Here is a 24,926-nt window from a genome sequence, read left to right as displayed (position 1 = left end):
AACGAAGTTTAATGATTGAAAATACATATTCTGACATACAATTTTGGATTTTACATCAACTGGGCTCCGATTTATCACCGTTCTATAAGAACACCTCAGGAATGAATGAAAAAAAATTGGTAGCTTAACAAACGGATACAGGTCACCGCTAGAAAGATCTTTAGGAAGAAGTGGCATGATATTATCACAATAAGGTAGCATCTGTGACAACGATTGACCAGGTTGACAGAATTTGACACACGTAGACCATTTGAACAGCTTTGACCGCGCCTGACCGGGTTGACCAAGTTGGCCTACTCGCCAAACATCCCCCAATTGCATCCAAACTTGTTAGACACTCCCCTAATACTACCAAAACCACCTCCCAAGCTGCTACCACTACCGGTTGTCACCACCGCCGCCTCCATCACGTTAAAGTAGCTTGCAGTCTTGCCCATAAGTTAACAAACTATATATATTATTTAATTATTTATCCGCACTACTTATCTAAACATCAGTTCTTAGTTCTCAACAGCAAAAAACCGAACTTCAGTGAACTAAATTTCACCAAAATTAAATGAAGACATACAAATTATATAGCCTACAGTAACGTCGTTCTTCTCTAAACTTCTTATCACCAGCAGTCCAACACCATCAAGAACAACTGTGTCATCTTTAGATATAGTGACCTGCAACATTAATGACGCCAATTATATACCAGCCTTGCATCCATCAAAATGCCTAACGACCTGAAAAAAAAAATAAGAAAAAATAATAAAGAAGTTAATGCACAAATTAAATATATGTTTTTTTTTTGGTTTCTTGTAAGAAATAAAAAGATGCAAAAGATTTCAACACACCACTTCAGCTGTTCTAGCATTAGTTATGTCTCCTTATACTTGGATGACACCTTCAATCGGAGCAATGGGTTGTAAATCAATGGCCACGATGAGTGGAAGCTCGGATGATAGTTTAGCTGGGAGATACAGTTTACGACTCAAAACCTACAAAGAAAGATGTAAATTATTATATAACTAACAAATACCAAATTTGTATGTAAGATTTAATATTCATAGTTGTTCGTCTTTTAGTGCATTATACTTTTTTTAGTTTCAATTTTACCCATATACTTTAAATTAATAATATACGCCTTTAACCTGTTTAATTTTTATTTGACATGATTTTTATTTTGGTCATTAGGTTTTTTTTAAAGTTGAATATGCAACTATGTTGAAAACCCCATTTAATAACTTTTGTTCATTTAACTTCACTAAAAAAAAATCTAATACGCAATTGTGTTGAAAACAGAATTGAATTCAAAATAGAGTATTTTTTTGCTATGGTAAACTATAATGAGTGCCAGGTATCGGTTATGGCCCTTACCAATACCGATAGAACATCGGTACTAGTATAGCCGTATAGGTATTATTGCAACCGGTACCGGTATTCGTTGTTTTATGGTTTTCAATCAAAGTTAATTATGTGCAGATATCCTTTGGGGTATATGGCAACTATATACATTTGTTTTGTTTTCTCTTTAGGTTGCTAACCAAATGCCAGTACTGTACGGGTACCTAAACGAACTGAATCGATATTGACCGAGTTCCGGCTCGTGCTAGTTAATGCAACACCCCAACCCGGAAGGGCTGACGTGTCACAATAACGGTAACATAACCAAAAGTCATAATTCCATTTATTTATTTGATAAGGATACAACCACACGACTATTAAAATTAAGATTAATATACAAGCGGAGACATTCATCTTAATTAACTAACATCTTCAAATTTATTCCTAGGCTTTATTCTTCTCTCTTTTCCCCTCCCAAAGTAACCTGTGGACCTGTATATACAAAAAGTTTACGGAATGAGCCGAATGCTCAGTACGGAATTTTAGGCTCAAATAACAAATAATGCTTTATATGAAATCTTATCCGGATAGAACTTTATGCGAAAATGATACGATGCAAGAACAAAATTTCATCATCATATCTTACGGATGTACCCATGAGCAAACTTAAAACGTGACAATACACAGGTAGCTACTCCTGCATAATTATCACATGAGATGGCGAATTGGCATACCCGTTATCCACCTCCTTATACTTAAATCCTAGGATCGATCCATACGCCTCCTAATAGCCTTATGTACCACACTTGTACTTAAGAGACACCGTGAACTGATATCTCCGTCACGGATGGAGCACATGATGTCGATGCCGCAACAACATGCTCGTGGGACACTCCACGAGAAGCGATACTCAGGGTATCAGAGTACAAATGGTCTTATTCACATAACTTATAAAACTTATTTTCATAACAAAACGGAACATATATTGGAACATGCGATAATGAGTATAACATAATACTATCGCATGACATGAAAGCTAAATCAAATGATTAGGATAGGAATCGAACGGACTGTCAAATGAATCGATAATCAAAGACGTGAGGAGTTTTTAACAGATATAGTAATTTAGTGGTTTTATAACAATTTGAATATGAAGCAATAAAGAGTGGGGTAAGGATCCGTACCTTAATAACTCCAAAGTGAAGCTACCTTGTGCTAATATTTTAGATTTATATGGGCAGAGTTTAGACTACTGATTAATCTTTTAACCTAATTTAAACAACATGCACACAAACTAGGTTAGTAACTTAATACAGCATTTACGATAACTCTCGAGATCAAATTCTCGCAACGAACGACAAAGTGCGATACTTAAACATCCATCGATTTAATGACGAATGACAAAGTGCGATACTTAAACTCATTCATCGAATTAACGACGAACGACAAAGTATAACCCTAATGTGGGCGACACTTAAACATCCATTGGATATATTGATCAGTCGGAAAATGAATCGTAATAGCGATCGAGTTATTACCCTGATTGTGGCAGCACTTCGTGAATTAGTGTATGTTGTGGACTGATTTAACTATAACTCGACGTACACAGAACTTATGAGCGTCGTTTCAACTTCCCAGACCAAGTCCCAATGTCCTCTATTTATACTAATTTTTGGGACATGCTTACCTACCTGCTTGACATGCCTACCTACCTGCTTGACATGCCTACCTACCTGCTTGATTGACATGCCTACCTACCTGCTTGACATGCCTACCTACCTGCTTGACATGCCTACCTACCTGCTTGATTGACATGCCTACCTACCTGCTTGATTGACATGCCTACCTACCTGCTTGACATGCCTACCAACCTGCTTGACATGCCTACCTACCTGCTTGATCGACATGCCTACCTACTTGCTTGACATGCCTACCTACCTGCTTGATTGACATGCCTACCTACTTGCTTGATTGACATGCCTACCTACTTGCTTGATTGACATGCCTACCTACTTGCTTGATTGACATGCCTACCTACTTGCTTGATTGACATGCTTGGGTGTCTTAATTAGGGTTTTCTAGTGGTTAATTTATAAATTACTATTATTCTTTTTATTTCTAGAATAATGATTTTAAATTTATGGGCATTACATTAACTAATAGAACATGTCACAAAATTATGGCAAGAACGATAATTACCGCACCACTCTCTCGCCCGCTCGCTTGTCGTCACGATGCCTGACCACCGTCAAAGAATCGACCCAAACTCCATATTTGAAATCCATCCTTCTTTAATGAATGTGTAGATGTAGCTGAAGTTTTATGGTTTTGGTTTTTTGAGTTGCCATTTTCCATGAAGCCATGTTTGGGCTCTGTAAATTCGGAACCAGTATAAGACACACCGGATTTTATGCACGTAAAACACTAACCTACTCTTGTCGATCTTCTCCATGAGCGCCAACTAAGAAATTTTGTGTGGCAGCTGGCAAATGCCGAATCACAACCTCTGTTCGACCTAGTGAGCCCTGCAATCGTATTATAACTTATTTTTTTTACAAAGAGAAGAAAAAAAAACCGTAAAAAACTATTCAACATGAGAATCGAAACGGACTTTTTACAAATATACTTTGATGTAGATTAAAATAACAACCTCTGTTCGACCTAGTGAGCCCTGCAATCGTATTATAATGTATTTTTTCACAAATAGAAGAAAAAAAACCCTAAAAAACTATTCAACATGAGAATTGAAACAGACTTTATACAAATATACTTTGATATAGATTAACAACATAGGCTACCAACAAAGGGGAACAACCTTGAGAAATCATACCTTATACCAACTCCATACCCCCGCCACACAACTGCTTAAAAGCTTAGCCATCCATCTTCAACTTTGATGCCAAATAACCTACATTTTGAGCGTTTCATAGGCATATTCAGTCGATTTAAAATAGGTACCGAAACAAAATCCTAATTCCTAAGACTCCTGCAATCAACAACTCTAAAATAATAAAAAAAAAACAGTAAAATTAATCCAAATCCAAAATATGTAACCGCAATCTGCCAAGAAAACAAATCAAACCTCAAATTAGTCTGACATAAACCACAAATCAACCCTTACAACACAAAAGTCCATTGAACGGTGAACAAACGCTGAAAACTGAAATAATGGAAATAAAAAAACCAAATGTCAAGATATATAATTTAGATGATCAACGAAAGGGCAAAACTCAACAAATCAACACTTTAGAAACGATGAAGAAAAGGATATGAGTGAAATTCAAAAGGGGATAATGTAAACAATCACCTGGTGGACGAATGATGAAATTGATGAAATGTTTCATACCAATAATCAATAACTTACACCAGAATATGCTCATGCTCGATGATTTTTGAGGCGATTAGTGTTTGTGATGATGAATGATTGATGTCTTCGTTGAGATTCGGAGTGAAACGGCTAGAAAAATAGATATCAAAATTAGGGTTTGTGCACATGATCGATTGAAAGGGTAAGGAGTAGGAATCGCATATTAGGGTTTCGAATATTGCTTTGAACGGTTTGGAGAGAATGAGAGAAAGTATAGAATAGCGTATGTGAGAAGACTTCTCCAATCCTGGCCTATGAGATATGCCACATATATGCTTATGTGGCTGCTTATTTGGCATCAAACATAGGGTGACATGTGTCCCCCAATGATTTGCTTTATTAGAGATATAGATATAGATATTCTATGAGCCCATTCTTATTTTTGAAAAAGAGTTAATTGCTAAATTCGTCCCTGAGGTTTTACACAAATTGCTAGATCAGTCCAAAATCAAGATTTGCTGCTAAAACAGTCCAAAATCAAGATTTGTTTTGCTAATACAGTCCAAAAAACAGACACCGTTAAATATAGCAGTTGGACTGTTTTAGCAACAAATCTTGATTTGGACTGTTTTAGCAGCAAATCTTGATTTTGGACTGATCTAACAATTTGTGTAAAACCTCAGGGACGAATTTAGCAATTTTCTAAAAAAAAGTGATTTTTTAACTGTTTTTGATAATTAATTTGATATTAATACACCATTAATGAATTTCAATAAAAAAGTTATAGTAATTTCTTCAAATATAATAAGTGATTTTTTATTTGTTAGTTATTTTTTCCATGTAATTGTATTATCGTTATGGCATCTTAAACTTTAATTATGATACATATAATGCATATCAAATTTTTTAAGTTTTTTTTTTTGGTAATTAATATGATATTAATACACCATAATGGAATTTTAACAAAAAAAGACTTATTTTTTCAACCTCATAAGAATTTTTTTTGAACGGCCAACAAATCAATCCCGAGCACTCTCGGGGCACCCATTGGACAAACGGAGTACTCCGAGGGTAACCCGAGTCGTCCACCACTAATTCCGGGGAAAACCCGGTAACCCATCCGCCAGTAGGCACGACGGTAAAATTACCTGTAAATACATTTTTTTCTTAAATATCATGGTTTAGTGTGAAAAGAAAAAGTTAAGAAACCAAATTAAATTTCTTATGATATTGCCAATGACCTCTAGCTCAAATGGTAGGAGGACTTGAGTTCTTCTTTGAAGACTTAGGTTCAATTCTCATTTGGTGCAAAAAAGGAGTGAGGCACTGGTAAACAGTAATAGGAGACCCAGGAAACCTGGGTTCGATCCTTGAGCCAAACGGGTTTTACCGGTAATTTTACCGTCGTGCCTACGGGCAGGTGGGTTACTGGGTTTTACCCGGAATTGGTGGTGGACGACTCAGGTTATACCCTCGGAGTAGAGGTCATTGGCAACATCATAAGAAATTTAATTTGGTTTGTTAGCTTTTTCTTTTCACACTAAACCACGATATTTAAAAAAAATGTATTTACCAGTAATTTTACCGTTGTGCCTACGGGCGAGTGGGTTACCAGGTTTTCCCCGGAATTGATGGTGGACGACTCGGGTTCGATCCTTGAGTCAAATGGGTTTTCCCCGGTAATCTTATGATGTTGAAAAAATGAATAGTTTTTTTTTGTTAAAAGTCCATTATGGTGTATTAATATCATATTAATTACCAAAAAAAACTTAATAAATTCGAAATGCATTATATGTATCATAATTAAAGTTTAAGATGACATCACTTATTATATTTGAAGAAATTACTAGAATTTTTTTTATTGAAATTCATTAATGGTGTATTAATATCACATTAAATATCAAAAACAGTTAAAAAATCACTTTTTTTTGAGAAAATTGCTAAATTCGTCCCTGAGGTTTTACACAAATTGCTAGATCAGTCCAAAATCAAGATTTGCTGCTAAAACAGTCCAACTGCTATATTTAACGGTGTCTGTTTTTTTGAACTGTATTAGCAAAACAAATCTTGATTTTGGACTGTTTTAGCAACAAATCTTGATTTTGGACTGGTCTAATAATTTGTGTAAAAGCTCAGGGACGAATTTAGCAATTTTCTCTTTGAAAAAAATATATCTTTATGTTACCCATTCCACTTAAATTTAGTAACTGTCATAAATAACTTTCATACTGTGTTATTTATTTGTAAGCATCTTTGTTCATAACATTTTACGGTTTTGAAGAATTTTGTTTCTTAATTTTTTATATTGTTTATGTGATTTAACGTGTTAATTAATTACATATTTCATATCATTTTCTAATGGCTGGTATCCATGTGTCACACCGAATAATATCGTAGTATACGTACGTTACGTGTGTTTATTTATATTAGTATTTGCAAATAAAATAATTGATGTGATTTCTGCAATTATTTGTTTATCATGCACGTGTGGACGTCATCGGAATCCTATTTATTACATCAATTAAACTTCATTATATGAGAACCGAGTAATTATTAATTAGTCAGGAGTACAGCTAATCTGTTCTGTCCAAGATACTGCACCATCTTAAACAAGTTGATCAATATATAATTTTCCCCATGAAAATACGTTCCTTTGCTGCTTAATGACATGTTGATTTTAATTGGGATACAGGTTAATTTTTTTTATTTGAATGGTGGAGAATTTTTTATTAATGAGAAAAAATAGTAATTTCATCTAACAAGGAGCAAGAGACTCGTAACATTCACATGCATGTATATCTACAAGATGCTATTAGAATTAAAATTACATCATTAAGACCACTTTAAGGAATGTAACTTAGTTCGATTTTTACCCCAAGGAACCTGATTGTCGTGATCTCTTTGATTAGCGTCACCAGTGGCGGATCTAGAAAATCCGCCAAGCGGTAACGTTTTATAAAAAAGCGGTAACGAAATCGAAAAAACCTCAATTTTTTCCAAAATTTACACTAATTTTACACTACCGCCGGAGCGCCAAGCGGTAGCGGGCGTTCCCCCTTATAATGAAGTAGATCCGCCCCTGAGCGTCACAGTGAAGATTTGTTTCTTGGAGAAGGACAATTCGTTTCAAGCTATTCATAAGCACCAACAAGATATCATGTAATAATCTCCTCGACCATTCTTTATGACAAAATATTCGATTTGATGCTTTAGTGGTACTCTCCATTTGATCTCCGTCTGAGAAAGCTAGCGTAGATAGGTGGTAACCAACACCATTGACTAACATGCGGAAAGATAATCACGGCGAAATAACATGATGTAAAGATATATGTTCCATCGTTTTCTTAGTCTCTCCACAAAGCAGGCAAGGAGTTGAGGGTAGACTTAGACGCCTTCTATGTAGAGCGAGCAAGGTCAGTAGCCGATCCAAGTTAGCCCTCCAACCAAACATATTTACCTTCATCGGGAGCCATTTATTCCATAAAAAAAGCCCATGTATCACTATGAGCGTTAACTTGATTATATTAGCAGAATATATATTGTATATCCTTTCCAACTGATCATAGGTGATTATCCTTTCCATATTGATAGGAGGATAGTTAGGCAGAATCATCTTATATATGTACGTGTGATCAATTGTAATAGGGACAAATAACATATTGTGAATACTTTCATGGTATTAGAGCTACGGCTCACAAAACCCTAAATCTCGCCAACACTAATTTGTCGATCCATTGCGTTCATGTATAACCATGCGCGACAAAAGCAGCCCACCTACTGCCAGAAACAAATCCCTTCACCCAATATACTCAGTCACCAACTTCCAAAACAAGATCCGTGTGCTAGATGGCGAGAAGGTCACATACTCGTCATGGGTGAATTTGTTTCGATTACATGCCCACGGGTATGAAGTACTAAACCATATTGATGGTACCGCACCTCCGGCTAATAGATCCGTCTTACGAGGTGTGGTCTAAAATCGATTCTATAGTCCTTCAATGGATCTATGGAACACTCTCCGATGATCTCTTGGTTCGTGTCTTGGAAGACGAATCTACTGCCCAGCAAGCTTGGGATAGTATCAAGGCGATATTCCTCAATAACAAGAACTCCAGAGCCGCCACTCTTGAACATGCCTTCAACACAACTACCATGGCCTTATGCTCCTCCTTGAACGAATATTTCTAGAAAACGAAAGACATCGCCGAGCAACTTAAAGATGGCGGTCACCCGGTTAGTGAATCTAGACTTGTCTTACAAATGTTGACGGATCTTCCTCAAGAGTGCGATACAGTGGCCTCCTTCATCACTCAAGCCGACAAGTCATGGGATGATGCAAGGGAAATGATAGATCGGGAGCAACGAAGACTGGCAGCCCGACAACAAGCCCATCAAGCGGCATTTACTATCTTCAACCGTAACGCACAACCTTCACCTTCACCCTTTACCAACAACACCGCCAACCATCCATCTCAACAACCGCCTCCATAGCCTTATCACCCAGCACAATAGTTTGATAATTATCAGCCTTGTAATAATACACGGGGCCATGGTCGTGGACGTAACAACTACCTGGGGGGACGTGGTCGTGGTCGATACAGCAACTAACATGGCACCATGGCTTCATCTTCAGGCTCCAATTCGAGCTACCCTAATCAGGCCTACGACCCATATGGGTGGTGGGCCTCACCACCCCCATGCCTATATCCATCACAATCACCGGGGACGTCCAACTGGGCCAGGCCCGCTCTTCCATCTTTAGCCCAACACCAGCCTTCAACAAAGCCCAACTATGGTGGTTATGGACTGACCATTCCACAGCAACCCATGTACCCATCTTATTTGCATCCCAACTATACCATGCAACAACCCATTGACCTACTTCAATCTACTGAACTTGGTGCAGCTCTCTCCACTCTAAGCTTGAATCAGTCTGATTCCAACTAGAACATGGATAGTGGAGCATCATCCCATATCACTTTCGACCAAGGTAAAATTAATTCTCATTTATCAACGTCTACTAATGCCAACGTATTTGTTGGTAATGGTCAACCGTTGCCAATTTTGGGATCGGGCAATGGCTTTCACACCACACCAAACAAAACCTTTCACCTAAATAACATCCTTTATGCCCCTAGCGTAGCCAAAAATCTCATTTTTGTTCGTAAATTTACTCGCGATAATCATGTGTCCATTGAATTTAACCCAAATGGTTTTACCTTGAAGGATCTCAAGACTAGGCAACCTCTTTCATGCCATGATAGCAAGGGTGATCTTTATCCGTTCACACAATCAACTTAAGTCTTTCCAGCAACTTCTCTGAATAAGTAGCACGATTGTCCCGGACACCCCGGCTCACAAGTTTTACAATTTCTTTCTAGTCGTTTTAATATTCCATGTAATAAAGACATATTTGGTTTTTGCAACTCTTGTCATCTATCTAATAGAAAGAGACTCCCATTTGTTGAATTGATCTCATTTACTTATGCACTGTTCGATATTATACATTGTGATTTGTGGAACTCGCCAGTCCTTAGTAATGCATCTTATAAGTACTATATGGTGTTGACTGATAATGTTTCTCATTATGTATGGGTCTACACATTAAAGTTCAAATGAGAAACATTTCCATCCTTTGTTAAATTCCACAAACTCATTCAACCACAATTTCATAAAACATAAAATCATTCCAATATGATTTAGGAGGTGAGTTTGATAACCGTGAATTTCACACATTTGCTAACTCAAACGGTCTTAGTTTTTGATTCTCTTGTTCTCAAACCTCACCTCAAAATGGTCATTCTGAACGTATGATACGACGTCTCAAAGACATTATTCTTCCCCTTCTCGTTCGTGCCCATGTCCCACCCACCTATTGGGTTGAAGCACTTCATACCGCTACTTACTTGCATAACATTCTACCGATAACACAGCTAAATTACAACACACTCACTTTTGCCTTATATCTTTGTCACCCGACGTATGACCACCTTCGTGTTTTTGGTTGTGCGTGCTACCCTAACCTTTCCACCACCTAACCAAACAAGTTACATGCACGGTCCATCCGATGCATATTTCTTGGTTACCCACTCAAATTTTCGAGGTTATCGTTGCCTTGACCCCGCCACGGGAAGAGTTCACATATCTCGACATGTCGAGTTTGATGAATCATCCTTTCCATTCACCAACCCAATCTCATCTAACGCCTAACATTTTCTTGGTGATGATCCCCCTTTATCACAGCCATATCGCTTCCCAATACCCACCCAAATGCCTGCTGCCACTATCACAACTCCATCACACCCTACTCCACCTACCATCAGTTCGTCACACATTATCTCCACACCACTCCATACCATTTCCCAGCACCTCAGCTCCCTTTTCCTCAAGCTGCCCCGACCAGCTCATCCCCTCTTCAAAATACATCCAAACTTCAAGTACCTACCCGCCATCACTTAACACCCACCACATGACTACCCGGGACAAGCACGGTATCGTCAAACCCAACCAAAAATACAACCATTACACCTCGACCAGCTCTCCCATCTCCCCTTTACCCAAATCTCACCTCAAATCCTTAAGTGACCCTAATTGGCAACAGGCTATGCTTATTGAATACACGGCATTATAGAACAACGATACTTGGGAATTCATACCACGTCTATCATCTTATCCAATCATACGTTGCATATGGTTGTTTCGACGCAAATTCAAAGCGGATGGGACGTTGGACCGTTATAAAGCAAGACTTGTTGTTAACGGGAAATCATAAACGCTAGGGGTGTACTGTAATGAAACATTTAGCCCGGTTGTAAAACCGGCTAATATTCGAGCGGTTCTTTCCATAGCTTTGACTCGAAAGTGGCCTATACATCAACTAGACATTAAAAAGCTTTCGTACATGGGACAGTGAATGAAATTGTGTTCATGCATCAACCGCCCGGCTTCACCGAAACGTCTAAGCCTGATTATGTTTGTCGCCTAGTAAAATCCATATACGGTCTTAAACAAGCACCGAGAGCATGGTTCACTCGCTTCTCGGGCTTCATCACTTCTCATGGGTTCAAAGGCAATTTGTGTGATACCTCGCTATTTGTCTATCGCAAAGGTGATCAGGTGGCATACTTATTATTATACGTGGATGATATTATTCTTACCACATCATCCACCTCCTTGCTTACGAACATTATCTAGCTACTCTCGAGAGAGTTTGTGATGTCTGGCATGGGAGAATTACATCATTTTTTGGGGATTACAATCAAAATGGATGATAAGGGTATGTTTTTATCCGAATCTCAATATGTAAAATACATCTTACAATGAGCCAACATAACCTCATGCAAACCATGCCACACGCCGGTAAATACGTCCGCAAAATTAAGCGCCAATGACGGCGACCCTCTTCCTGATGGCTCCCACTATTGAAGTCTAGTTGGGGCACTTCAGTACCTCACATTCACTCGACCCGACATTTTATACGCTGTCCAACAAGTCTGCTTTTTCATGCATGCTCCTCGGGAGCCACACTTCAATTTTATAAAGAGGATCCTCAGGTACATTTGGGGAAGTCTCTCTACTTCCTATTTAGTCGCTTGGGGTGGTGGGTCTAATTTTAAATTGCCCAATGTTTCCAAATTAGTCTAACTTCGGATCATGGCCGCCCCCCGGCTTACGGCCTTTACCTCGTGGAGCGGCATACCGAAAAAAGGAAAGAATTCTTACTCTCAATTTTTGTTTATGGCTTAGTATAACTTTAGATTCATCACATATTGCCTACTCTGATGCTGATTGGGCGGATGTCCCGACTCTAGGTGCTCCACCTCCGGATATTATGCTTACATGGATAATAACCTCATCTCTTAGTCCTCTAAATAGTAGCCCATGGTCTCACGTTCTAGTATAGAGGCCGAATACCGTGGGGTGGTTAATGAGTGGCGGAAACAACCTGGTTACGTAACCTACTCCTTGAGTTGCATGCACTTGTTCGCCGAGCCACAATTGTCTATTGTGACAATATCTCCGCTATATATTTGTCAGAATATCCAGTTCAACATCAATGTACGAAGCATTTGGAACTTGATCATATCCATTTTTTCGAGAACACGTTCGCCTTGGCCAAGTTCGAGTTCTACGTGTACGTTCCTCCTATCAGTATGCAGATATTTTAACTAAAGGCCTTTCATGCCAATTATTCGAGAATTTCCGTTCCAGTTAGACTTTTTGTTTAGACTCCTACTTAAACTGAGGGGGAGTATTAGCGGAATATATATTGTATATTAGGAACTGATCATAGGTGATTATCCTTTCCACATTGAGAGGAGGATAGTTAGGTAGAATCATCTTATATATATATATACATGATCAATTGTAATGAGGGGCACAAAACATAATGTGAGTACTTTCAAATTAACCATGGTCCGAATGGACCTCTTTCTAAAAGTCCCAGATGACCATACACATCGCAAACCCACATCCAATTATTCCGAGTGCGAGATTCAATAGATTCATTTATTCACGAAGTTACTAGATTTCTTAACTTGTTTTTGTAACCCTTTATAATCTCTAGCTGAAATATTATAGGTAACCTTATCCTGAGTGGTTTAGCTATCACCTATGTATTGATCCATAACTTGTTGTCTTTGCTATCACCAGCCACACCTTTTGTTGGTGCATATGTCTGTCAACTTCGTCTTGTATCGAGTCTTGTATCTAGATAGGATAATCCAGAGCTCAGTAGTCAAGAAAATAGAGTTTTAGAGTGGTGAGACAAGTTCACACGAACTGGCAAAGCCAGTTCGTACGAAATGGCCAAGTGACCATTTCGCACGAAATGGCAATGTCCAGTTCATGCGAAATGGGATCTCTATATATAGCTGAGCTTGTCATTTCATTTGTAACGTTGCAGATTTCAGAGCCGAGGTGCTGCCAAATTGTCAAGTGATCTGTATAGCTTTGAAATCAATAAACAAGATAATTAAAGTGAATCTAAGCGTGAATCAAGCTGTAATCAAGTCCGTATCATCGAATTCTGCCTTTGATTTGGATTAAAACTCTTCTGATCGACTCGTATAGGTCGTACAACGATCCTACAAGTGGTATCAGAGCTTAGGAGGAAGAGTTCTTACCGATTCAGTTTGTTTTCACCGAAATTTCTGACTTCTACTCATTCTTCTTCACATTTTTCAAAATTAATTGAGATTTTATGGTTAAAATGGCCTGAATTTCACATATATCACGTAAAAAACAGTTTTAACAAATCCTTGAAAGAATCAGACCTTATTTCGACCTAAAACGTGATCAAATTTGACAAAAACATACCCGATCGTGTGACATCAGCATCAGTTCGTGTGGAATTACACTCAGTTCACACGTATTGACCCCAGGTCGCTTGAAAGTGTCATCATTTCGCACAAAAGCTGTCCATTTCGCACCAAATCTGTCCATTTCGCACCAAATCGGCCCAGTTCACTTGAAAGGTGTCCACTTCGCTTGAAATATTCATCCAGTTCGCACGAATTGAACATTGTTGTATCAGTTCGCTTGAAATATTCATCCAGTTCGCATGGATTGAGTTTTATTGGATCATTTCGCTTGAAAGGTTACCAATTCGCACGGATTGAGTTTGTATTAGGGTTTCAATTCGCACGAAGTGGGTTTAGATCAGTCAGTTCATTTGAGTCATTTCCAGTTCGCATCAAGTCACTTTGTTTGAGGATTAACCAGTTCGCTCGAAGTGAATAGGTTCCAGATCGTTTGAGTTCAAATCGTTTGAACTTGATTGTTTGAGAATTAGGTCCAGTTCGCACGAAGTGAACAAGGATGTGTGTATTTGATCCAGTTCGTTTGAATCTGATTCAGATCGTTTGAAACATCGAGTACTCTAAAATGGGGGATGATTTTTTGAACCCGTTTAGTGATGTATTTGCTTACACTTGCATCACAGGAGAGAACACATCAGACAACACGAACACCCCAGCACCAAACCCGAACCATAGGAAAACGATTGTTGATTCTCTGAGTGTTGGTAACGCCTATGGCACATACAACAAACCACCTAAGCTAATGGCTATCGAGGAGTATAATAGATGGACAACTAGGTTCGAGGATTTGCTAAAGGCGTTCGCCTACCAGAGTTGGAAATGCTTGAAGAGCGGGTTTAACATTGGAAGAAGTGACTATGAGAACTTAGTCGAAAATGAACAAGAAAATTTCATCGCTGAACAAAAATGTATCGCATTACTTCATCAATCAGTAAGGGATGATATCATATCTCTAATCGATTACAAAGACTCCAAAGACTTATGGGAAAAATTAGAGAAAAAGTGCGTGGGTGGAGCAGAAATTGTTAAGAACAAGAAAAAATTGTTGAAGAAAGAATTTGATCTGTTCGGTTGTATGAAAAATGAGTCTGTATCAAAGATGATAGAAAGACTCGGTCACTTAAAGATGGAACTTGCAAGATATGGGATTACTTTTACACAGGAAGAATTGGTTGATAAGTTGTTTGACTCACTGCCCGATGAGAAAGATTGGCAGTATTTTGCGCTAATGTTGAAAAACACAGTAAATTCGACTGATCTGACAGTTGATCTGCTAATCGAGAGGTTAGAAAGTCATGAATTGGAGATCAGGAAAACGAACAAAGTCAACAATTCCTCGTATCAACAAAATGTTGATTTATATTATCGGGGAAGTATGATTCCTAAAAATGTGTCACTAAAGTCTGCATTCTCAGCAGAAAACTCAAGCATGTTAAATCAAGAGAATCAAAACAGAAGTTCTGCTTCAAGCAGCGAATATCATGGAGGATCATCATCATCGACTCCAAGTCAACAACAACAATCAGTTCTGAAAAACATGTTCCAGTGCAATATCGCTATAGACCTTAACAATGCACAAAACTTTCACGAAGAAGCAGCCAAGCAGCAAATGGTGTTTTTGGCACCCGTCTTGGAATCATAAGAGAGCCTTGTTGCTGGAAAGATTGGAAACACTAATCTTACCAAGGAAGACAATGATCAAATTGACCCCGAAGAAATGGAGTTGATTGACATTAGATGGTGCATGGCGAATGCGGTCAGAAGGGCTCAAAGGTTCATGGAGATAACAGGCAGACACTCCATTGGTGGACCTTCAACTAAACTAGGGTTTGATAAATCGAAAGTTACATGTTTCAAGTGAAGGCAAAAGGGGCACTTTAAACGAGAATGTCGAAACGCAGCTGCTGATGAAACGATCAATCCATTCCGTGAGGACTATTATAAAAGGGCCATCTATCATCAAAACAAAGCAGAATCTCCGAGAATGAAGCAGTTAGAAGATGCTCCCAAAGAAAAGTCGAGAGCATTAGCCGTTATCCATGATGATGAGGGATTTGATTGGAGTGATTTGTTACCGAAAGAAGATGCAGTGGGTTATGCCTTCATGGCAAAAAATTGTTCCTTTCAAAGATACCCGAACAGAAGAAGAAAAATATGTCAACAGGAAGATGTTAGCCCAAAACATGAAAGATAAAAGCTATCAAACATGGAAAGAGGCAAAAAGCGCAAAAAGATGGGATGCTGATCGCGAAGGCTATTTGGATCCTAAAGGAAACATAGTTGTTGAACCTTCATCAATCAGTGTTGAAACTCTCATAGAGCAAATAGTAGAAGAAGAAGCAAGACAGAGAATGTGGGCACGATAAGCTGAAGAAAAGTTAAAGTTGAAAAAGATCGATAATGGGATAATCGACACGATGAAAGAGTTCACAGCAGATAACCTGAAAAAATGGCTGATAAAGTTCTTGCAGTGAAAGAGTTAGAGGTAGATCCTAAGTCTGGAACTGAGTCAAAGAGCAAGGTCAGTTCTAATGATTCAACAAATGAGTCAGGTAAGACTGATAAAGCCAAAATTGAAAGTGACCGCAAAAATTGCATGAAAACTGCAAGGTTTGTAGTACACATGCTTATCTCAGTGGTAAGAAGACTGAAGATATGACTGATAGAGTCAGAGAAGTTGAAAATCAAATCTTGAGTCGTGACAAATTGGTAAAAGCTTCAAATGATAGAATCAAAGAATTAACTGATAAACTTAAAAAAGATAAAATTGAAGTAGAAAAATTTAGGAAAGAGAATGAAAAGTTAATTCATGAAAACCGTAAACTTTTTGAAAATTATGAGAAGCTAAAGTGAACGATAAAAGATTCTGATGAAAGAAACAGTAAAACAAGCAAAGAAAATTTTCAATTGTCAGGGGTTCTTCAGTCGAAAGAAAAGCAAATCAACCAACAGTTGGATGAGATTGCTAACCTGAAGCTTCAGTTTCAGGAAGCTAAGATTGAAAATGAACGCATCAATCTGAAACTCAACAGTTACAACTCCGCAAGTTTTGTTCTTCAACATATTGTTCCCAAACCCATTAGGAAGAACAAAGCTGGCGAAGATGTATATTCTGATGGAACTGGGGTTGGGTATCATCAAGTTCCACCGCCAGTATTGAATAATTTTTCAAAGAAAAAATCTGGTTGGTTAACGATGATGAAACACATGAGGTTAAACTTCCAGAAACGATCGATATCACATTCTCTTCATCATCAGATGAAGACAGTGTTCAGTCCGAAGTTGTTAAAAATGTTGTTGAAAATGTTTTGAAATCTGACATTGACTCAACTGAGGATGAAGAATTCTTTTTGGATAAATATATTCCGAAATCAAAATCCAAAAACAACTTAAGTGAAGAACCTACTCTTGTGATGTACAAGATGTTGGGATCGGATAAGTTGTATTCGGATCTCGAGTTTCCATTAGAGAATGTGAATGTCGACAAATTGAAAAATGTGTTCAAATTGGTTGAGATTGATGTTTGTGAAATCGAAGGTTTGAAACGTTCCAAGAGGCAATTAAACTTTGAAAAAGACAAATCTTACTACAAAAAACCTGTTTTACCACCACGTTTTTCTAACAACAATCAAAACAAATGGTCGGGTGGTTATCAGGGTGGTAAGAATACTCAAAGAAGGAACTTTCAAAACAAGAAGTTTGTTGAGAAAAAGGTGTTTGTGAAAAGCTCGAGTTCACACTCCGAGCAAGAATCTGAAATTTTTTCGAAAACCAATGAAGAATTCTTTGAGAAGAAAGCCTCGCAACCTCAGACCAAAGGCACAAGTCAGGAAATTGACGCCCGAACATGCTTCAAATGCATTCAAGTTGGACACATTGCCCGAAAGTGCACCAACTCGAAGCCTAAGTCTGTGGTTGTCGAGAATCCGAAAAGAAAAGATGATGTAAAGGGAAAGGCTCCAATGGTTGTTGAGAAAAAGTTTTTAAAGAAAGAAAATAACAAAGTTAAAACTGAATCTGTAAAAGAGTCAGTTAAGAAAATCGAATCTGTGAAGAAGGTGGTAACTAAAAATGACAAATTTTACAAACGAGTTGCGTCATCTCAATAAGCATGGAAGCCAAAATCTGTTGAAAAGAAAGCAAGTTCTCCAGAACCAAAGGTTTCAGAGTCTACAAAACAATCATCTTGTACCACACCGGTAAAAATGAATGTTCCTTTGGATTACTATGAGAAACTTGAAAAACAAAAGTCTATTTCTTCTGAAAAAAGCATGTGGTAAAGAAAGACCAATCATCTGGTCAATCTCCGAAAAAGGATTTCTTTCTATACAAAGAGGTTGAGATTGGGTCTAAAGAGAGCTTAAAGATGAATGACAAGAATTTTCCGCCACTTTACACTGCGAAAACTCACCTCAACGTCAAGCTACCTGAGTTAAAAGAGGCTTGGGTAGCATCAAAATCTAACTAATTGTTTGTGATATGTGCAGGAGCTTCCAAGATCCATTTCACGTTGGATTATGGATAGTGGAGCTTCTCGGCACATGACGGGGAAAAAATCCCTACTGTACGATGTTCGAGGGTTTAATGGAGGATATGTGGGATTTGAAGGCAATCAAGGTGGTCGTATAGTTGGTGAAGGAATTCTATCTAATGGTATTGTCACGTTTGAAAGATAAACTACATCGCTGAGCTTGAAAACAATCTTTTGAGCATCTCTTAGATCTGTGACCGCATGTATACAACGCACTTCACGGATAAGGAATGTTTGATTCTGAAACCAGGGTTTGTTATCCCCGAAGAGTGGGTCATCATGAGAGCATCAAGAGTCGACGATCTGTACGTGTTGGACATGAGTGTAGCAACTACTACCACGGGTTAGGCTCACTGTTTCATGTCAAGAGCAACGGAAAAAGAATCGCAATTGTGGCATCGAAAAATGGGCCACATTCACCTGCGAAAAATGAACCACCTGGTGCACAACGACTTAGTCACTGCTGTTCATCTGAAGGGTTTCCATCTTGAGGGGGAGTGCATTAGTTGTGTCAAAGGTAAACAGTGAAAGAAATCTCACCCTGGGAAGAAGGAAAACTCAATCTCGAGGCCGTTGGAGAGACTTCACATGGATCTTTTTGGTCCTGTGAATGTCAAAAGTATGACTGGTGATCTCTACTGTTTAGTAGTAACAGACGACTACTCGAGATTTTCATGGGTAACATTTCTGAAAACAAAAGATGAAACTTTTGGGAGTTTGATAACGCTGTTCAGAAAGATTGAAAATTTGTACCAAACTCGTATTAGAAGAATAAGAAGTGACAATGGTACAGAGTTTAAGAACAGCAAAATGGAAGTATATTGTGATGAAAGAGGTATACTGCATGAATTCAGCGCGCCTTATACTCCGTAGCAAAATGGAGTAGCAGAAAGAAAGAATAGGACGCTGATCGAAACGGCCAGGACAATGCTTGCTGATTCAAAGCTACCTGTAAATTTTTGGGCAAAAGCAGTGTCAGCCGCTTGCTATACGCTCAACTGGGTTCTTACAGTAAAGAAATTCAACAAGACATGTTTCGAGCTAATCAACAACCGCAAACCTAACCTGAAGTATCTGGAACCGTTCGGATCTCCCTGCACAGTTCTAGAACCTTATGGTAAATTTGGTCCAAAGAGCATCGAAGGAATATTCGTGGGTTACACAAGTCCACTGAAACGAGTCTTTGTCCCAAGTTTAAAGCGAATCATCGAAGCACATCATGTTGAGTGCCAAGGTTATACAATGCCACCTCAGAATCCCGGTGACTCATGGCGCTTCAATTATGACACTCTGTGGGATTCATTCGACATGGAGGAAGAACCAGAGTTCTTTGACGAGTTGGATATTCTAAGAGAATATGAATCATCACAAGAAAGGTTCCCAGCTGAGTCTTCTAGACGTCAATATCAAACTTCCAATGACGATGAAGCTGGTCCAAGCAATGTTGGAGAACATGATGATATTCAGCAAATTCCATCATCTTCAGAACGTGAACATGCTCCTGACAATCAGACGACAACCAACGATAATCTAGAATCTGATGATAGGCCAATATTTGATCGTGGTGATTCAGATTCTGAGGGGGAGCAAGTCCAGATTTCAAATCAAACAAATCCAGTCAGTGAACAAGGTGCAAATCAGAATGTCACAAATTTGGAAGGCGAGGTAGATGTTCCAGGCGAGGTGATGCCGAGAACTCTTTCGTACCATCCAGAGGAGCTGATTATTGGAGAGTTGCAATCAGGCGTCCGCACCAGACGAAAAATTGACCAAGGCCTTACTTATTTTTATTCAACGGTTGCTCATTTACAAACAGAGTTTTCACTTAGTTGTTTTATTTCGCAGATTAATCCGAGAACATATAAGGAAGCACTAACCGAAGATTCTTGGGTCAACGCGATGCAGGAGGAGCTGAGTAAGTTTGAGAAGTTGGGAGTGTGGAAATTGGTAGACTTGCCTGATGGTCACAGGAAGATAAACACCAAGTGGGTGTTTAAGTGCAAAAGAGACGACCGAGGGGTTATTATTCACAACAAAGCTCGACTCATAGTCCAGGGCTTTAGTCAGCAGGAGGGTATAGATTTCACTGAAGTATATGCTCCCGTTGCTAGACTTGAAGCGATCAGAATCTTCCTAGCATTTGCATCTTGGAAAGGATTTAAAGTATATCAGCTAGATGTTAAATCAGCTTTTCTCTTTGGGAAGGTAAAAGAGGAGGTATATGTCGGACAGCCACCAGGCTTCACCGACCCAATCCACAAAGACAAGGTCTATTTACTGGATAAAGCACTGTATGGTTTACACCAGGCCCCGAGAGCCTGGTACGAGACATTGTCTCAACATCTGCTTGCCAACAGCTTCATCCGAGGAAAAGTGGACGCCACTCTCTTCACCAAATAAGTCGACGGATATCTTCTGGTAGTTCAGATATACGTGGACGACATCATTTTTAGGTCAACAAATGAAGATCTATGCAAAGATTTTGAAAGAGTTATGAAACAAAAGTTTGAAATGTCATCAATGGGTGAGATGACGTTCTTCTTGGGGCTTCAGGTTGATCAACTGCCCAAGGGAATATTCATACATCAGACGAAGTATGTTCATAATATCTTAGAGAAATTTGGGATGTCCGGGACTGCTCCAGCTTCCACCCCATTAGCGACGAACCATGGGATAAACCCTGATCTCACCAGAGAAAATGTGGATGAAACGATGTATCGCTCCATGATCGGATCGCTGATGTATTTGACAGCTTCAAGCCCGATATCATGTATCCAACCTGCCTCGCAGCACGGTTTCAGTCAAGCCCTAGATCTTCGCATATGGTGATTGTGAAACGGATATTGCGCTACCTGAAAGGAACTCTAAGCTTGGGGTTGTGGTATCCAAAAGAATGCGACTTTACGCTTGAATGGTATTCTGATTCTGACTTCGGATGCTGCAAAGTTGATGGAGGGTGTGAAACCCGAGTGTTAACATGCGTATTTTGTGTGATTTATTGCCGTTTACGTGATTATATGTTTGGAATATGTTCAATATGAAAGTTTGTTGTTTTGCAGGTAAAACACGTAATACGGTGAAGTTAGAGTGTGTGTTGATGAAGCGGAACTACCGGGGATGATAAACACTGCGAAAGATATCATTCGGTAGATGTTCGGGTTGAAGAGATAGCTCAATTGTGCGAAATATGTGATAAAACGAAGTCTAGGGGCCTTACGTCATAGATTGAAAGGTTAAATGAAGCTTAACAAGGAGTTGGAATGTGCGACGTATGATACGGATATTTAACCGTAGCCTGCGGTTGAAGCAGTCAGTCATACAAATTTCAGCAACATTGCAACGTAACTTACGGGCAACAAGCGTAGTCTACGGCTAGATGCTTAAATATTTTCAGAAAGTGGAAACCGTAACCTACGGTATTATTTCGTAGGCTACGGTAGAGATAAAAAGAAAAGACAGCGCACGGTTATGTATGGGAGGAAAAGAAAAGGGATATCATCATTCTATGTTTTGGACGACATGAAGTCATATGTCAGGCATCACATGCACATGAAACAAAAGACAATACACAAAACATCATCATTGGCTGTTAGTAGACATAGCACATGAATTCTTATTTTGAGATTATAAAGTCATGTGAGTGGAAAAACAAAAAGGTTGGACAGCAGCATTGGGTAGGCGCCAAAAGTCAAGATCACAACATCTACAATTTACTTTGACGGTAGATTTGGGGATAGGAGATTGGGCCACACATGGGCTTCATTAATTGATGATACATACCGACATCAAAAGGAACTTGGGCCGATATTGAACTTGTGTGGGCTGGACTTCTTTAGGATGGCACAAATATTTGGGGGGAGTAGCAGTCATCACAAGAAAAGAAGTTAAACAACATAATCATCAAAATCATCACGTGGTGAATGGAATTTGAGGGCCAATCAATTGATTTTTAAGATTCAAACAAGAATCTAGATCAGGAGACATAAGGATTCACGTGGACATCTTTGACGGCAAGGACTGTTGGATCGTTTTAATTGGGCCGCTAACATGAAGTCAAGACAACATTGGGCTTGTGTTGTTTTCAAAACATAAAAGTCACGTGAAGGAGGGGCCCACATATGCATACAAGGAGACGGCAAACATTAATACAACATGATCCATCACATATATCATACATCATCTTCGACGGCAGTAGACGGCAAAGAAAGAAAAGGGTTTTTCAACCCGGTATCAAGCGAGTGAAGATCATTCAACCGAGATGAGCGGCTAAATCACTTGTGGACACTTCGGGTGAATGATTCTTGTGAGACACTTTTAATTCTAGTTTCTGTTTTGTATTGAGATTTGGATTTGTAGTCGAGTGACAGCCGACTATTTGCATGATTATATTATTTGTGTGACAGACAAATCCTGAGTGATAGTCAGAGTTATAATTATGTGTTGAATCCAATTATGCTTTTGTTGATTGAATGATTCCTATGTATGCTTGTTTTAATATTTATCTGATCAATTAATAGTAAGATTTTGAACTGCATAGGTAATTGGTAGATGTGACACATTTACTATTTAATCAACAGCATCCAATAAAATCAGAACTAGGTTATTAGTAATTACAGAATCAAAATCCCGGAGTGACCACCTTTTCTCATCATTGTTTATTATAACTCAATCTTTTTTTCTCAATTTTTATTCGTTAATTTAGATAATTCTTATAATCAATCACACCGATTTCCAATTCAGTAGTAATTAATCAATACTTTTCATTCGATACTTTCCACAATCCTCCTCTGGTTCGATATCCGACTTACTCTAGCTACCTAGTTTATTTCGGTTTTTGCATGTCACTAACGACAGACATCAAAAGTTAACGCTAAGTCGACAACTGCAGGATGCCAGTTTTTCGGACCACGATTGGTCACCTGGCAATGTAAGAAGCAGACCTATGTCGCTTTATTCACATGTGAAGCTGAATATGTATCTGCTAGCAGCTGCTCTTCTCAGATCTTGTGGATCCAGCAACAGATGCGCGATTACGGTTTGCAATTTCTTACCACCCCTATCTTTGTTGATAATGAGGCAGCTATAAACATAACAAAAAATCCTGTTCATCACGCTAAAACGAAACACATTGAAATTCGTCATCACTTCACCAAGATTGTTTCGAGAAGAAGTTGATACGAATTGAGAAAATCCACACTAACGAACAAAAAGCTGATTTACATACCAAAGCGTTTGATAAAACTCGTTTTCAATATCTTTTAAAACTGAACGGTATGAAGCTTTTATCAGTGTTGGAGGGGATTCTTGGCGTAGATGAAGGTACCACTGTAGCTGATGTTGAAAAGCAATCTGCAATAGTTTGTCGATTTTTTACTTGTTTTGGTATTTAGGGGGAGTTAGTTATATTTTCAGAAAATACAAAAACAATAAAAAATTCAAAAACCCAAAAACATGAGATATTTCTAAAATCCAAAAACATTAGAAAACCGAAAAAGAACTTGTGTAAAAAGGGAAAATGATAGTACATCAGCTAGACAGTTGCAGTATGCTAAAGAAATGTAAAGTTTAAATGTGTTAAGCAGTCTCGCTGATGATATGCCGATAGGTTTCTACACATTTAGTAAGTTTGTTCGGGATATAAATCTAAATCGCAACTTACTTTTACGTGGGGAACATCTCTCGAATATATAGGTAACCCATGAAATCTTATTTGAAAGGCTCTATTTCTGACATACTAGGTCTTTGTACGTGATGATATCTGGGGTATTATACCAGGACTTCTGATTTTGCGAAAGCAATAGCCTAGTCCTCGTATAATACTCTACACTGCTTGAAAAATGCTAATCATGTGCTGTTGAAAAATAAGATCCCCAAAGGGGACCCACCTAAAGTCGAGCCATCATCTCTCTGATTGAACAGAAGTTCTAGCCTGAGCTCTCATGGCCTCGCATTTACCCTTTACAGATATCATTAGTGTGCACTCACCTGTAAGACTGAATATAGTAGTCTGGATACGGGAGTATATTCTGAGGTGGTACACGCGTATAAGTTAAGATCATAAAACACTAAATTCGTATCCTGAACATATTGAAATTTGTGTGAAAACTTAAGAGGATCACTATATCGGCAATCTAAGGGAATTGTTTAATTCTGAGTATGAAATCAAAGCTTAACGGTACTTGTAGCTTGTCGGTAGCTGATATGATTCCCTAACACGCTCACCAAAAATATGTTTGTAAATAGTTTACATTTACTGCATTTCATTTCTGTTTAAGCATTCTAGTCTAGAAACTTTATTCAAAATCCAAAAAGATTTTACATTTCTACTTTGTTTTATCGACAAACCAAAGTGGAAAGCTGATCTTCAGATTCGCAGTTTGTGGCAAATGCAGGAAGTTTCTGAACTGGAAGATGGGTTGGGAGCTTATTATGATAGAAC

The 24,926-nt window shown here is 38.5% G+C and overlaps 2 long non-coding RNA genes across 3 annotated transcripts; both read right to left on the bottom strand.

The window, feature by feature from the left end:
- Positions 1 to 440: 440 nt before the first annotated feature.
- LOC110918198 lies at positions 441 to 1,610 on the bottom strand. Its single transcript, XR_002581135.2, has 3 exons — positions 1,554 to 1,610; positions 840 to 983; positions 441 to 728 (listed from the first exon to the last, which is right to left on the bottom strand). It is a non-coding gene; the product is annotated as an uncharacterized LOC110918198 (long non-coding RNA).
- A 1,885-nt stretch (positions 1,611 to 3,495) lies between these two features.
- LOC110918199 lies at positions 3,496 to 4,931 on the bottom strand. Of its 2 annotated transcripts, XR_002581137.2 has the most exons (5): positions 4,637 to 4,931; positions 4,412 to 4,489; positions 4,160 to 4,237; positions 3,763 to 3,854; positions 3,496 to 3,701 (listed from the first exon to the last, which is right to left on the bottom strand). It is a non-coding gene; the product is annotated as an uncharacterized LOC110918199 (long non-coding RNA). The 2 variants fall into 2 exon arrangements; XR_002581136.2 differs by having other exon boundaries at positions 3,496 to 3,854.
- Between the last annotated feature and the right edge of the window lie 19,995 nt (positions 4,932 to 24,926).

The sequence above is a fragment of the Helianthus annuus genome, chromosome 16 (genome assembly GCF_002127325.2).
Source record: "Helianthus annuus cultivar XRQ/B chromosome 16, HanXRQr2.0-SUNRISE, whole genome shotgun sequence".
Taxonomy (NCBI): domain Eukaryota; kingdom Viridiplantae; phylum Streptophyta; class Magnoliopsida; order Asterales; family Asteraceae; genus Helianthus; species Helianthus annuus.
This window is presented reverse-complemented; position numbering and strand designations above follow the sequence as displayed.